At 40.2% G+C, this 16,136-nt stretch overlaps 1 protein-coding gene across 1 annotated transcript in view; it reads left to right on the top strand.

Moving 5' to 3' along the window:
• Positions 1 to 15,514: 15,514 nt before the first annotated feature.
• SerT (Serotonin transporter) overlaps positions 15,515 to 16,136 on the top strand; it is a 133,017-nt gene continuing 132,395 nt past the window's right edge. The window contains exon 1 of the mRNA XM_083124551.1: positions 15,515 to 15,690. The gene's annotated coding sequence lies outside the window, so the exon portion shown is untranslated. The remainder of the gene's footprint in view (positions 15,691 to 16,136) is intronic.

The raw sequence follows: 16,136 nt of genomic DNA, 5'->3' as shown, positions 1-16,136 counted from the left end.
CTTTCCCTTTTTTATGGTCCTTACAAGGAGGATGACTTGGATGAAGATATTAAATCCTTCCTTCCATCTGTTGCTCTGTGCTAGTACATGATCTTTTGGGTTCGAGATTAAAAATTCCTTTTCCTCCTCTCATGTGCTTCCATCTGCTGAGGAAAATGAGAATTATCTTAAAGAAAACCGTGTTGTTATGTTTATGCAAGAAGTCACAGACTGCATAATTACTTTGTAATTTTTATGAAACTTTCCATTTTGCAGAGTTGCCGCCCGGGTTCGTATTTGTATTTTACGTCGCTTTTCTTCCAGTTTCCTGTTCGCGACGATGCGATTGAATGTTTACTAGGACTGAATCGGCCACACGAACAACGTTGTAACGAACAAAAAAACAATTTCTTGCAGACAAAAATAATTTGTCAAATGCCTATTTATACTATTTTGAAGTCAATCCTTTATCTGTTATTGACACCATCGTACACTGGCCAAACAATTGCCCTTGTTATTGGGGTTGTATTTAAAGAAAAATAGAGTGAAAAGTTGTTATTTACGGAGGGGACAACGTTCTAACTAGCTGTACTGTACCATACATCCACCGGCCACCGTGGCGTAGTGAATAGCACATCGCGCTACGACGCCAGGGGTTCCGGGTTCGAATCCCGGCCTGGGCATGGATATGTGTGAGTGTCCTTTCATCATACCATCACTCATCCCCATCTTCGCAAATTAGCCACAAGTGGCACAAAAAGCGAAGTAAAATAAAGCAAATCAGTTAATCAATTAGACTAATTAATCTACCATACATCCTATTGTTATAATAATGAGACACACAATTGCTATATTCTAACATCCTATTGTTATAATAATGAGACACACAATTGCTATATTCTAACATCCTATTGTTATAATAATGAGACACACAATTGCTATATTCTAACATCCTATTGTTATAATAATGAGACACACAATTGCTATATTCTAACAAGTCTTCTTCTAGATCAGATAGTATGTTCCCCATCGTCAGTGGGGGCGAGGGGGGCAGTTGCCCCCCAGTTTTCGCCACTTTTTGCCCCCGCACTATGCTAAATCTTATCTACAAAGGAAAATATACTGTCTTTGCCCCCCCCCCCCGGTCTTGGAACCCAATCGCCGCCACTGCCCATCATCCATATTCCCACCCAGTCTACGTCTCCAAACGGTAACGCTGTCGACTTATAATCAAGGGATTCCGGGTTCGATCCCCGTTGGAGGCACATGTATACAGTGGCCTGTATCACGGTTTACGTAAACTGTAGGTCCAGCCCAGATTAGCCTGAAGTGTAGTTAAAACACAGTTTAACAAAATGCCCGTGTTTCTAACAAGTACGGCATGTTGCTTTCCCGAGCGGTTTCCGTGGCAGCGGGAATCTCCCAGAATTCCTTTCGCTCGAGGAATCGTCATTATCAGGAGGTGGCTGAAGCATCCCTTATTCAAGAGCTCCTGAGGGATGCGGCGATAACCCTAACAAGGAGAATAAGCAGGGGATTTGTCTTCGGGGAGGAACCAGCTGAGTGCAGGATTGCCAACTGTGTGCTGACAGAAGTGTGAATTAAAACTCAGGGTTCTTGACCGTACAACAGTCTCTCATTTGGAACTCCCCAGAAGATGGCAAGTACATCTATTAAACGAATGTACTCATTGGCGTACGCAGAGAGGGTTGACTGAAGGGGCTGCAGCCCCCCAACCGGAATTCTTAGAAAATAAAAAAGTCAAATAAAGGCAGTAATGGAGTCGGGATAAACTCTAAAATGATCCATATAACCATTTTTGTCTTTGAATTACTTTTAAATCGAAGGTTTATAATGGTAATTGCAGCTCATATCTCATGAAGGAAAAAGAAAACACCAACAACGGGGTATAACCGAAATAGATTTACGGCTATGTATTCTATGATCCAAGCAAATATTTAATCTCACTCTGATCAGTAAAGGTTAGATTCATGGCGTTGAAACCACGTTTCCTCCTATCTGCCCTTCAAATCGCACCCTGTGTTCAAATGACAAACTTCTCATTTTCCCTTTCATCACATTCGAAATGAGCATAAAACGAGGTCTAGAGCTTTATATATTTCGGGATTTTTTGTTCTTAAAACAACCATAAATTCTAAAAAATTAAGGAATAATATTTATTTAAGTAAACTTTCTATTTAAAAAAAACAGGAAATCAGTGTGCGCTCTTCTGAAATGGAATTTGCCATGCATATGCACATACATACACTACATATCACTTCCACGTAGTACACCCTGGACTGCAGACTAACGAGGCTCTGGCGACTGACCCCATGGCCAGTATAATTCTGGGTCTTCCTGTGTTTTGTCCTTATTTGTGCTGAGTGCCCCTTTTTAGCCTCAGCTTTTAACCAAGGTAAGGAAATTTTAGTTTTCAGACACGCTTTTATTTTTGTTATGATAAGGGGCTGGACCCCGTATAGTGTGACGGGTGCAAAATAGCCTCAGTGCTGACGCACCCAATTTTTTAACTTCAAATTAAAATATATATATACATGTGTGTGTGTGTGTGTGTGTGTGTGTGTGTGTGTGTGTGTGTGTGTGGGTGTGTGTGTGGGTGTGTGTGTGTGTGTGTAAAGCATGAATTTTGCACCCCCACCCCCCCAAATGAAAAAAACTTCCCGCGGCACTGAACGCACCTATATGCACCATCCAATTTCATAAGTTCAGCCCCCGAAAACAAATCCTGCTTACGCCAGTGAATGCACTAGTAACTTAATACTAATATTCTAGTGTTTGTGAGTAACACTTACTTTCTCGAATAACGGAAAATGTAACAACTGTAAATAAGTTACTTTTTAATTAAATAGTAAAGAAGTTACTATTTATTTAAAAAGTAACCGAGTTACAGTTTCTAATTTTGAAAACTAACTACGTGCTTTACATTTTCCGTTATTCGAGAAAGTAAGTGTTACTCACAAGCACTAGGATATTAGTATTAAGTAAGTAGTGCATTCGTTTAATAGATGTACTTGCCATCTTGTGGGGCGTTCCAAATGAGAGACTGTTGAACATTAAGTTTAGAGTTACTTTTCTTTGCCTTCGTGTGTAAGAGAACTGCTCTCTTGCAATTCATTTATGACTTAGTGCGGGTTACTTTCTGAAACGAGTAATTTCATGGTTTTATCAAGAATTTTTCACCTGAGGGGTATACGTAATTTCATATTTAGGTGACTTTAAGGGGAAATTTAGAACTAAAATGACCCTAAATTGGGCCTCTGTGAGAAATATTAGGGGATATTGATGAAATTGGGGAGGGGGTGTTACGGGGTGTCGCGGTGTGTGGATAAATCACTGAGTAATTGTAACTGTAATTTAGTTACTTTTTTGGGCGAGGAGACACAGTGAATGACAAGGCACTTTGCATATTGGCTAAAATTCGCGGGGCCAAGTTCAAGGTAAAAGAAACATGGAGTTAAATGTAGGAAAGCACAGTGAAGACTCGCTCCAGGCGAGAACACGTAGAACAAGTACGGTTTGATTTGATTTGATTCGAATTTAAAATTTTGGGTGCGTCAGCACTCAGGCTATTCTGCACCCGTCACATTATACGGGGTACAGCCTCTTACCATAACTAAAATAGCATAATTGCAGTGTCGTGTTACTAAAATATTAAAATTTTCTGACTTTCCTTAAAACCTGAGGCTGTAAAGGGCCACTAAGCACACAGAAGGACAAAAAACAGGACAACACACACAAAATTATACTGGCCATAGTGCCAGTCGCCAGAGCCTCGTTCGTCTGCAAAATGCAGTCCAGGGTGTAAGTACGGTTTCATTTTGAGTTGCTGGTCCCAAGAGGAAGGCAATGGAATTGGCCCACTCAATGTTACTCCCTTCTCTCTTCCTGGATGGAAAGCTCTTTCCACAGAGCTGGCCTTTTCACGTGCCACAGTGACAAAATACGGATTCAGACTTTCCTTTAATATGGTGAAAAGATAGCCTCAATGGTCACGGTAGACATACCCTGCAAAATGTAATAAATTGATATAGCCTACCGTCTTGGCATGGGTTGGAAGAAAATTGTTCCAGAAATCGGCAAAGGAAACTTTTAAGTGTCCCTTTCTTAATGAATATGAACAGATTTATAGAGGTCGACATATTGGAACGATATCCATAGTTCTAATGTGGTACGAATGGGAGAGGAAAGAAGGGTTTAGAGGACTCTTGTTGGGAGACCTGATGGTAAGAGACCTGTAGGAAGGTCAAGACGAATTTGGAGGGACAACGCTGAGATGGACCTAAAGGAAATCGGTAAGGATGTAAAAGAATGTAAAAGAATGGATTGATATTGCCCAGGATAGAGACAGATGGGAATGCTTGTGTTGCTGCAGCCATAAACCTTCGGGTCTAAGAAGGCTAGAGAGTTATTTGTACAAAGTTTTCAAACGTGGGAACATAACTCAATATGTACCCCATTTGTGGCACATGTAGTACCTACCCACGCTGACTTCTGAGCTGTTTTGCACATAACCAATTGATGATGAACTATATGCTTTGGCCATCTAGTGGTGGAAATCACAATTAAAATCATTTGATTTGCTTTGTAGCCTAATTGCATAATATACTTTTGATACGTGATTTGGCTCTTTTGCTTATTTTTATTTACAATATAATTCCATTCATTTTACTGCCATTTTTGGTTCATTGTCTCTACTATAATAGCTGCGATAAGGATTGAAACAGATGAAGGGAGAATCAGAAAGGAACGCAGTGTCCAAAGTACTCATCGGCCTCAGCGTGTAGAACTAGATAAGTTAGTTAATAATTCTCTCGCTAGGTGGGGATACCTTCTTGCTTAAATTTTATTATTCTTAAGGACAGAAATTGAATTAGCACAAGGCTTCTTGCACAAAGTTCCTACAAACAAATAGATTGCTTCGACTTTTGAAACATGTTTGCATAGTATTCTTGTTTGCTTTTTCATACACTTATCACAATATGCGGAATTCTCAAGTTAGAAGTAAATACGTTTTGAGCTAAAATGAAATGGAGAACATTTTATTTAGAATTGAATAGAATTTTTTTAATTGCACTGGTCTACATATGAAAAAAAGATTTCTGCTGACTTAGATATTTTAACTGATTCTATATAATTTGAGGTCGCTGATTCCAAATATGTAGTCAGAAAATGTGTATCACGTCACAATTTTTCACAAATCACATTTGAAAATTTTCACAATATTATAATACTGGGCTAAACTCCAACAATTTTTCATATAGATATCTGCACATAATGAAATTTCTTTTTCTGTTGACTTAGATATTTTAACTGATTCTATATAATTTGATGTCGCTGATTCCAAATATGTAGTCAGAAAATGTGTATCACGTCACAATTTTTCACAAATCACATTTGAAAATTTTCACAATATTATAATACTGGGCTAAACTCCAACAATTTTCCATATAGATATCTGCACATAATGAAATTTCTTTTTCTGCTGACTTACATATTATAACTGATTCTATATAATTTGAGGTCGCTGATTCCAAATATGTAGTCAGAAAAAGTGTATCACGTCACAATTTTTCACAAATCACATTTGAAAATTTTCACAATATTATAATACTGGGCTAAACTCCAACAATTTTCCATATTGCACATAATGAAATTATAGGACTATACATAAGGTGGCGGAGCTGATAACAGGTATTAAGTTGCATTGTTTGACAAGTCACATTTCAAAATTTTCAGAAAATTATATCCGGCTACATTCCAACAGCACTTGCAAAGAGAATGCGACGTAGTCAGATGTTCAATCAGAGTATCACGTCACGTTGTTTAACAAACATACGTTTCTATTTTCTCAATAGGGAGTTCTTAATGAACAAAAAGTTTAGGTAATTCCGGCAAATTGATCAATTTGTTTCACGAGCACATACAGTCAGCACCTGATGCCTGTACTTATGCTAAACTTAACATACACCACAGAATAGCACAACATGCATACCTACTTAGGCAAAATTATTCGTTTCTTTGATTTTCTGGAGTACGTGGCCTCAGGAACGTCACGCTGCAAGCACCAGCAATAGTCGGCCATCATGTTTTCATTCCATCTCCTCTGATATCGGTGCTCCGTGGCTTTTATGTCTTGGTGGAAGCGTTCGCCCTGTTCTTCACTTACGGCACCAAGATTGGACGGAAATACATCTAAGCGGCTGTGCAGGAAGTGAAGCCTGACACTCATATTTACTCCTAACTTTTGAAACGTCACCAACAAATTTTCAACTAGAACCTCGTAGTTGTGCGCCCTGAAGTTTCCAAGAAAGTTTGTATTGACATCAGAAAATGCACAGCATACATCTTTCTTTGTGTGGTTAATTGTTTGTAAGAATTCTTCATCTTCCATTAGCATCCTTATCTGAGGACCATCAAAATACCTGCTTTTACTTTCTCATGCGTCAATGCAGGACATTTTGAGCAAATGTATTTAAAGCAAGCCCCATTCTTATCCAGAGCTTTTACATACTGCTTCATTAATTCCAACTTATTGTGCAGTGGAGCAAGTAACACTTCCTTAGGATCAACAAGCGGCTTGTTCTGGATGTTTTTCGCCCCGACTTCAAAGCTTTTCCTGGCAGGCCACAGTCTTCGTACCCGATGTTCGTTCCTTGCTCGACTGTCCCATAAATACAAAAAGCATGGATATTTCGTGAAACCTGCTTGTTGACCAAGTAACATTGAAATGACCTTGAGATCTTCACACACAAGCCAACTGTCATTTGCATACTTTTTTTCTTTCGAAGCAGTTCTTTCATTGTTTCTTAGCTTTCCTTCAAATGTACGGAGTGGCCAACAGGAATGGATGCTAACTTATTGCCATTATGTATCAACACACACTTCAAACTCCTCTTGCTATCAATAAAAAGCCTCCATTCTTCTGCATTATACGTACATCCCATAGCTTCAATTAGTCCCTTCACATCTGTACAATACACATATTCTTCGTCCCTTTGAAAATATCTTAATACATGCCTATCTCTGTCCAGATACATGAAGGTTGTTCCAGACGCTAACATATTTCTTTCCTTCTTTTCTACACAGGTCCTGCATACTTTATGAGGTGCCCAGGATTTATCTTGGTCACCCAATTTAATCCCGAAATATGCACTATACGCTTTCCTTACTAAGTTAGTAATATTTGTCCTTTGTTTTGAGGTTAACAATGTTCGAATAACTGATTTAAATAATAATCACTATAATGTTCCATGTGCTGCCATCTTGTGACCTCTTTACGGACTACGTTGTTTCATTGCTCTAAATATACATCCCTAATATTAGATAATTTTCTATTTTCCTCCGAAACCTGACGTGATAGAAAAAAACGGATTTCGGTTTTGGATTTACCACCCTCGAATTACTAAAGAACAACCATCAGACTCCAGTCAGCAAAATGGACGTAGACCAGTGTTGTCTTTTGCAATTTTTGACTCAACCCATCAGTAAAATAAACGAAATGCATATGGCGACCATCAAAAGTCGCTGTAAAAGTGAAACGAAATCATCTCGCCTTTCAATTGTTGAAGAAGCGTTAGGCCGGTTTTAGACGGAAGCATTTCCTGTAACATTTTTGCTACCATAAATGCTACGTAAAAGCTTCCAAAATTCTTGTAGCATGTACTTTACACGAAAGCAACATTTCGGTTAGCTATTGCGATTACAATGTAAACATAGGCGTGCGCACGGGGGACAATGCCCCCCTAATCATGAAGGTCCGCAGATTTTTTCTACTGAGGGACAAGCAAGGTATTTTTCCATGGGACATATTACCCCGATAATAGCGTTTTAAATTATCGCATTCCTGCATCCTCATTATAATAATTAATGTAAATTATTATGACTGAAATCAAATTATACGTGTGAAAATGTACTTTTAGGTTGATATTCGGTTTTTAAGGGATGTGGCCATCCTTGCTTCCCTTCCAGACGTCCATGCCCCGATATTATTATATTTTCACCTAGAAATTTAGGATAGAGGCATCGGTCCCAATCCTTGGACGGAAATCAATTTTAGGGGGGAAACATGGAAGTAAAGGAAAGCAAGAATAACAGAATCTAAGAGTAGCATGCACAAAAGAATACTCAAGATGGAATTTGTTTTCATATCTTTCTTGCATTATTTCTTCCAGACGGCCAAGAGCACCTGCAGGGGGGCCACAGAGCTGCAATTGCCCCCCTCGATTTCAAATTCTATACAAATAAAAATAAGGTTTGTAAATTTCTCTTGCTCGCTTCGCTTGAAACGACAAAAAATTTCTTCCATGCGTGTACTGTATACGTTGTTTACATTTTTTACTTGGGCGCCATTACATCTGCACTCGTGACCTATACTCTGTCTCAGTTAGCTCTGGAGCAGGCGAACGAAAACCAGTCTCTGCGCAAGTTGTGGTCGATTGATTGATTGATTTGTTGTTTTATGTCCACTTTATGCACATTAAGGCTAATCGGGACTGGACATACAGTTTAAAGTGGGATCCGAACCACTATGTGCCTCCACCGGGTATCGAACCCGGGACCCCTTGATTACAAGGCAAGTAGTGGTCGAGACGGCTTCACCAATGAACACGTGAGAGGAACTTAATTGCATGGAAATGGGGGAATCGACTGCAGTTACCAGCTTTCCCAGCAGCGTGTACTGCTTCGCTCTGCCCACTCGATTTCCTCCCCTACATTATCTGATGCTATGCGCACCCTTGCTCCAGAGATACCTACGGCAGGGTGTTTCCGGGCTGATGATACATACTTTCAGGATTGATGGAGAAGAACACATGTATCAATTTGAGATAAGGAACCCTGGTCCGGTAACCACTTAGTCGAAAGTTATAAGCGAAAATCGGTGTATGAAGATGTAATACTTTTGAGTCATTCCATGCCAAATCAACACAGATATGTGCAATTTCCAACCTGACCATCTCCGATTTTCATGAAATTTGGGGAGTTGAAACTATGCATAGAACTTAGTAACTATGAAAATTTTTAGTCTAGTGCGTCTTGTAATTGTTAAATTATTCAAGGTCAAAGTTAGCAGGATTGCCCTTTTTGAGCCCGCTTAGCTATACTAAATGTGCTGTAACTCCGCCACTATTTAGCCTAGAAAGCGCAAATCAAGCTTATTCTACAGGGAATAGAACAAGCTTTCCAGTGATGTATAACAAGCCCACCTTTCGATAAAAATATAATTTTGTCACGTGACCTTGACTTTTGACCTTGAATATCTCAAAACATGTCATCACCAAAAATCGTGAAAAAAATATATTTGGTCCCTCATGCCATACTCTAACACATATCAAAAAATCATTCTGGGGCTGCAATGGGAAACATTTGAAGAGAATGGTGCATGCACTAAAAGTCCCTGATATTGACCATCAGAGAGAAGGCATAGTTGCTGCTTGCGATGTTGTTGCACCTGCTTCATTTCCAAATGTTCTATGTGAGTGCGAGAGACGTCAACGAGTGTGCTCACAGGAATATTCACAACACTATAGTGTGCATATATCGTAAGTGAAAGATATGCGTATAACGTTTTGCTGCCTAAAAATGAGTTGGAAAAACCTTCGCTGCTTCATTTCTCGTGAAATTCTAGCCTGATTTGATATATCACATCACTCACTTTCCTTTGAAATGTTTGCGTTGAATTCAATATGGCGCTCAACAATATGCCGGACCTGCGCTTGACACACACAGCTAGAGATCTCCCTGTGCCTAACATATTTCTTTCATGACCAGGATAACTCCTTTCCATTTTGTAGGGGGTGTTAAAGGACTTTTGACTCGTCGTAGTTCATGTAATGAGGCTTTTATCAGTCACATAGTTAAACATATTATTTTGTATGTTCTGATCCCATTGCAGTCCCAGAATGATTTTTTGATATGTGTTAGAGTATGGCATGTGGGACTAAATATATTTTTTTCACGATTTTTGGTGATGACATGTTTTGAGATATTCAAGGTCAAAAGTCAAGGTCACGTGACAAAATTATATTTTTATCGAAAGGTGGGCTTGTTATACATCACTGGAAAGCTTGTTCTATTCCCTGTAGAATAAGCTTGATTTGCGCTTTCTAGGCTAAATAGTGGCGGAGTTACAGCACATTTAGTATAGCTAAGCAGGCTCAAAAAGGGAAATGTCTGCTAACTTTGACCTTGAATAATTTAACAATTACAAGACGCACGAGACTAAAAATTTTCATAGTTACTAAGTTCCATGCATAGTTTCAACTCCCCAAATTTCATGAAAATCGGAGATGGTCAGGTTGGAGGCTGTGTTGATTTGGCATGGAATGACTCTTTTATTACCTGCATAAGTTTCACAAGCTGCTACATTCACAACAGTTGTTCAAAGAGGTGTCCCCCAGCTTCGCTGCAGGCATGACATCGTCGCACAAAGTTATGGCGTACCCATTGGAACAACCCTGGGGTTGTTCGAACAATGTCACAGGCAGCGAGAATTCTTGCCAGGAAATCCTCTTCAGTCTCGACAGGTGTCTCGTACACAAGACTTTTCACATGACCCCACAAGAAGAAATCAAGTGGGGTCAGATCAGGTGACCGAGCTGGCCACGGAACAGCTTGTGCAGGTAATAAAAGTATTACATCTTCATACGTCGATTTTCGCTTAGAACTTTCGACTAAGTCGTTTCTGGACCAGGGTTCCTTATCTCAAATTGATACATGTGTTCTTCTCCATCATCCATGAAAGTTTGTATCATCAGCCCTGAAACACCCTGTAGAGCTCGCTTCTGATTGGTTATGCTGCGAAAAATACTACGGAGATAGGACCAATTCTATCCTAGAGAAATACCACGAAATATGCCATGGCATCTGAAATGCCGCATTTCTCACTTTACACGGTAACATTTTGGTCATGGCACAAATGTCAAGTAAAATACTTAGGAAAGTCTCCAGCGTGCCTGAGAAGTATCCTCGAATCTGCTGTAAATCAAGAACAATTTTCTGATACCAAAGACAATAGAGTTTGAAACATTCTCGCGATTGATGGAAATAGTTGAACTTTTGTCTTGTCGTTGTCACGTGCGTTAATTTCATTCGTTATTTCCTTTTAATGAAGAAGTCGATCTCCTACAAGCAGTGGCGGCTTCTTTCTATTCGCAGAGTCGCATATACTCATCTGAAATACATTTATTTTGTATTATTAACTAAACACCTTTCGAACATTGTATGTTCTCCCATGTAACTTCCCCTTATACACATTTGTTTTCGTGCTTCGCCAGCGTTTCTGAGGCTCACACGTTTGGAAGTAGCTAGCTACCTCTCGCTTACGTCAAGATCAGTGGCGTGCCCAAAGAGGGGTTGGTAGGAGTTATAACCCCCCTTTGGCTCAGTATTCCTAAAGAAAAAGAACGTCAATGGTAGGAAAATATGACAACATGAGGGGTGATTACCAAGAAAAAGTATACGTCGTAACCCCTCCCTTTCGAAAATCCTGGGCACGCCACTGGTCAAGATAGCTTACAAATGAATGAATGTGCTGGATGAAAACAATATTTGTCCATAATCTACAAGTAATGGGTATATTTTTTAATTGGGCGGGGGCAACTTAACGCCAGCCCCCCAAATGAATGTGCTGACATGGACTGAATACTATGTTCAACGGAAAGAATATGGTAAATATTATTTTTGATTAAGCATTTGCATATTTCTTAAAATTTGCTGCCAAAATAACTGGTCCAAGTTTGCGGTTAAAAGTTTCAATATATTATGAACGAGGAAATTATAACAAGATTGTACATTAGTTTCAAAACCATATACTTGCAACAATTTTCCCCTCTTTCGCTTTCTCACTATCTGCTTTAATAAGGGAGTTTTCCTGTGGTGCAGGAATTTACAATCACCCTGTGTAGGGCAAGTCAAAATTAATGAAGCAACTTTACATTTTCAGTATATCGTAACTTTATTATTATTATTATTCCACTTTGGTTATTGTTTGGAATACTGATCAACTGAACTTTATATCTGATGCGAGTGCGCGATTTTTTACCATACAGAGAACAATATCTCCACGTCTATGCTTTCCATAGCAGTATCAGTGGCACTACACCACATTTTAATGTACAGACATTTTAATTAAATTATCCTTATCAAGTATATTAGTATTAAAAGAGACGTACAGTATTTGTGCATTGTAGTCTGTTACACGATGCGCGCCCTCGAAAACAGCTATTACTGGACCGATCCATCCGAACGGCGTATATTCTGTCCCGGTTATCTCTGGAAGACCGCACATAGCAGCATAGAAGGGGAGAAATCGAGTGGACAGAATGAAGGCTGCTAACTGCAGTCGCTCCTCCCCCTCCACGCAATCCCATTCCCTCTCACATGTTCATTGGTGGAGCCGTCTCACGTCACTACTTGCGCAGAGACTTGTTTTCGTCAGAGATACATGGGACAGAGTATAGCTATTTACAAACCCTGCACGCCAACTGAAATCGAATCAATGAACGTTGTACTACAGTTTGCTTGTTTGAATTGTTGTTTTGTGGCCACTCTTTGCGCAGAAAGGCCAATCGGGACTGCACCTAAAGTTTAAAGTTGGATCCGAACACATGTGCCTCTACCAGGTACCGAACCTGGGACCACTTGATTACAAGGCGACCACGGTTTTCCTACATGGAAAATTCTGGCTTGTAAAGATTCCATTGAAAGGGGCTTCCCCGATGGTGCAGTAGTAGCGTCGTCGCCTTGTAATCAAGGGATCCCGGGTTCGATACACACGGAGGAGGCGCATAGTGGTTCGGATCCCACTTTAAACTGTAGTCCCGATTAGCCTTACTGTGCATAAAGTGGACTTAAAACACCAAATCAATGAATCAAGATTCCATTGAAAGTGAATGGGATTCTTTCAACACAGAAATGTCCATTACTGTAAGTCAGTACGGTATCAACGTTTCCCACACACAGTGAAGCTGAGGCAATGCGTTACAATTGGTAGTGGCTATGCTGAACCCTTGATTATAACCTTATATGTTTGATCATTTAGCCATGGGGCTAACATGGATAAGAAAGCAGTTTGCAACACTTTCTGTTCTTCATGAGAAAGGCCTTCAAACACTATCTAGTTCTCGAAAAGCACTCCTGAAACATTGCGAGGAAAGGCTTTTCAGAGGGAAAAAGCAACTTAAAAAAGCCAATACATCATTTCTCGTCTGTTATCTTTCTCCGCGTTGGAAACGAATGCAATTGAAAGCAGGGGGATCTGTGGGAAGAGCACGATAGGCTGTACAGTCAGCAACAGAAGAGGGTGTCATTTGGAAACCTTCCAGCGGAGGGAGGAAAAGTACAGCGGATGCTTCTCAAGAATCAAACTCACACGTGTGCTTCTCTATCTTTATTTTCATTCTATCATAATCCTCGTGTCTCACTCTCTGTTATTCCTCCTGTCACCTTCTTTCTTCAACTCTCTCTCTCTTCTCACCTCTCTCTCTCTCTCTTTCTGTCTCTGAGTTGCTTTTCTCTGTCCACATCTTCCTCTTTTTCTCACTCAGGTAAGAATTAGTGTTGGGCGATACTGTATAATCGTCCAGACGATAATCGCCATATTGAATAAATATCGTCCAGGCGATATCAAGTAGACGTCACGATCTCTTGGCGATATACCTATATTGTTAAGGTTTTGTCTTTACCTTATTAACATGCCATTAAACTTAGTGGAATTAAGGGGATCTGAACGACTAAATGACTCGCAACATTCTCCTTAATCCATAGACCATTTATTTACAATTTAGTTTCGTTACTAACGGAGCGAAGCCTCCGAAGATTGGCGATGCCTGGTTATGGAAGGGCTCACCTACACCAAAGTTAAACTCACACCGCTCAGTGTTCCACACCTGACCACATTCAGTGTATAGGGCCTCCCCGCAGTGGTAGCGTCTTCGCTTTGTAATCAAGGGGTCCCGGGTTCGATACCCAGTGGAGGCACATAGTGGTTCGGATTCAACTTTAAACTGTAGGTCCAGTCCCGATTAGCCTTACTGTGCATAAAGTGGACTTAAAACATCAATTCAACAACAACAACACATTCAGTGTATGAGAAAAAGCTAAACCACTGACTTTAAGATTCTCTAATTCCACCTCTGTCTGCCACGACCCCTCTGTGACCCCTCTTCTTCCACTTTCCTTGCGAAATTTAAGACTTTTCCATCCAGGACTAACAGCCGCCGTCTCGCAAGTAAGGAATGCCTTAGCTGGCATAGCTTGCTGGTGGCTACGAACTTTGTGAGGATAACTTTGGTTCTCTCGGCTGAGCCGTACATGCTCTTACAATATCACGACGCGGAAAAAATATCGTATCTTATCGTCTGCGGGGATATTTTCTTGACGATATATCGCGATATCAAATTTCCGATATCGTCCATCCCTAGTAAGAATTCAACATTGACAGTGTTTACGCAATTCTCTAATTACTTAAAATTAATTCTAGTCTGTTCTGGAAAGAGGAAGAACTGTTCTGAAGATGGAAAAGGTGAGTAGAAATGTTTATTGAATTTAATTGAATTGAATTGACTTTATTTCTGGGCGAGGTTCAGCTGTTGCTGGTCTACCACCTAACCCCAAAAAGTACAGATTAAAATTAAAATAAAATAAAATTCAAGATTACAAAGAAAATGAACAAGAAAGTACAATAAAATACAAATGGAATAAAATATCATACAATAGAACAGATAAAAACTAAAAATTAAAATGAAATTCAGATTACAAAGAAATTGATCAAGAAAGTACAATAAAATACAATAGGAATAAAGTCATATACATATACAGAAAGCACAGAGAGAGGAGACAGAGTTGGAAAATGGGAAAGAGAATTGTAAGTAGTCGATGCTTGATCACCGAAACAGACTCCCACCTGAAAATACTTACACTCATCTCTGGTGACGTAACTGACCTATAGAGAGAGAAGAGTGACGCAAGTACCCTACAAGTACTAAGTTGTTAACAAACAAAATTGGCTCAATAACAAAACAACTCGTAAAGAGTGAGAATAGCAGTTACGTTAATTTAAGGCGCTACTGGAGCAACGGTATTTCTTAACGACGTTGACAGATGTCGCACTCATCGCTACAAAATAACGCCACGGAAGGATTTACGGGACTTGTAGTCTCCGTGCGCTACGCGAAAAGTTTTGCCAGAATCCGAATAAACCCGAGGAAAGCCGATCCGCAGCCAGACACGAACAGATAAAGAGCTATCCCCGAAGTTAACCGCTCGCAGCGACATCTTTCGGCACGAAACTTGGCGAAACGACGCTCATTTTTTCTCCTCTTGCACTCTTTCTCCCTTTTGGCCTTTTATATTAGTCGTGCCGTCTCGACGTAACCTTACTGTTCCCGCCCCTACGAAGACGAGAGCGAGGGTACAGGATCCTCTTCGGGAAGAAATGAATTCATTCTGTGTGTAAACAAAGTCGGACGAACGTTGAGGCGGGAGCGGAGTGGGTAGATAGGGGGGAGAGCTTGAAGCGACTCAGTCTCCCCGTCGCTTACACACGGAACGGGCCTTTTTTTTCATCGTCGGATGGGGCAAGTTGGGGACGCTGCCCAGCGCCCAGCGCGGGCCGACCCATTGGGCAAGGAAAGCGGTTAAGCGCTAGGCCCATCGAGGCGTTGTGTTCTTCATAGCTAGGCTCATTCAGAAGTAAGTACACTCAGTCTCCTAATTGTGTAACAATGTGTCTCTTTCAGCATTTGTTATCGACGCGTAACTAAAGAACTCATTCGAACGCCTGCTACCGAAACTCGTGTAACTACATCTACAAATTGGATACTTCAACTCATCCACTTTTTTGAATGAAGTTACTTTTCCAAAATAGTGTAATTTTAACGCATTACTTCACGACCGATATCCGTGGCGGAGTGGTTAGCACGGCACGGTTACGACGAAGGAGTCCTAGGTTTGGATCTCGGCCTGGGCATCGCTGATCTTAATGAGTGTCCCTTCATCAGTGTCATCATATCATCAACCATCCTCATCTTCGTGATTAGCCATAAGTGCCAGAAACGCGAGGTAAAATAAATCAAACCATTCATTTTCGAAAGAAGTAATTTTAACTCGTTTACATTTTTTACTTTTTGCTTGAAGTA

This window comes from Lepisma saccharinum, chromosome 6, assembly GCF_977018435.1.
Source record: "Lepisma saccharinum chromosome 6, izLepSacc3.1, whole genome shotgun sequence".
In the NCBI taxonomy this organism is placed as follows: Eukaryota; Metazoa; Arthropoda; class Insecta; order Zygentoma; family Lepismatidae; genus Lepisma; species Lepisma saccharinum.
This window is presented reverse-complemented; position numbering and strand designations above follow the sequence as displayed.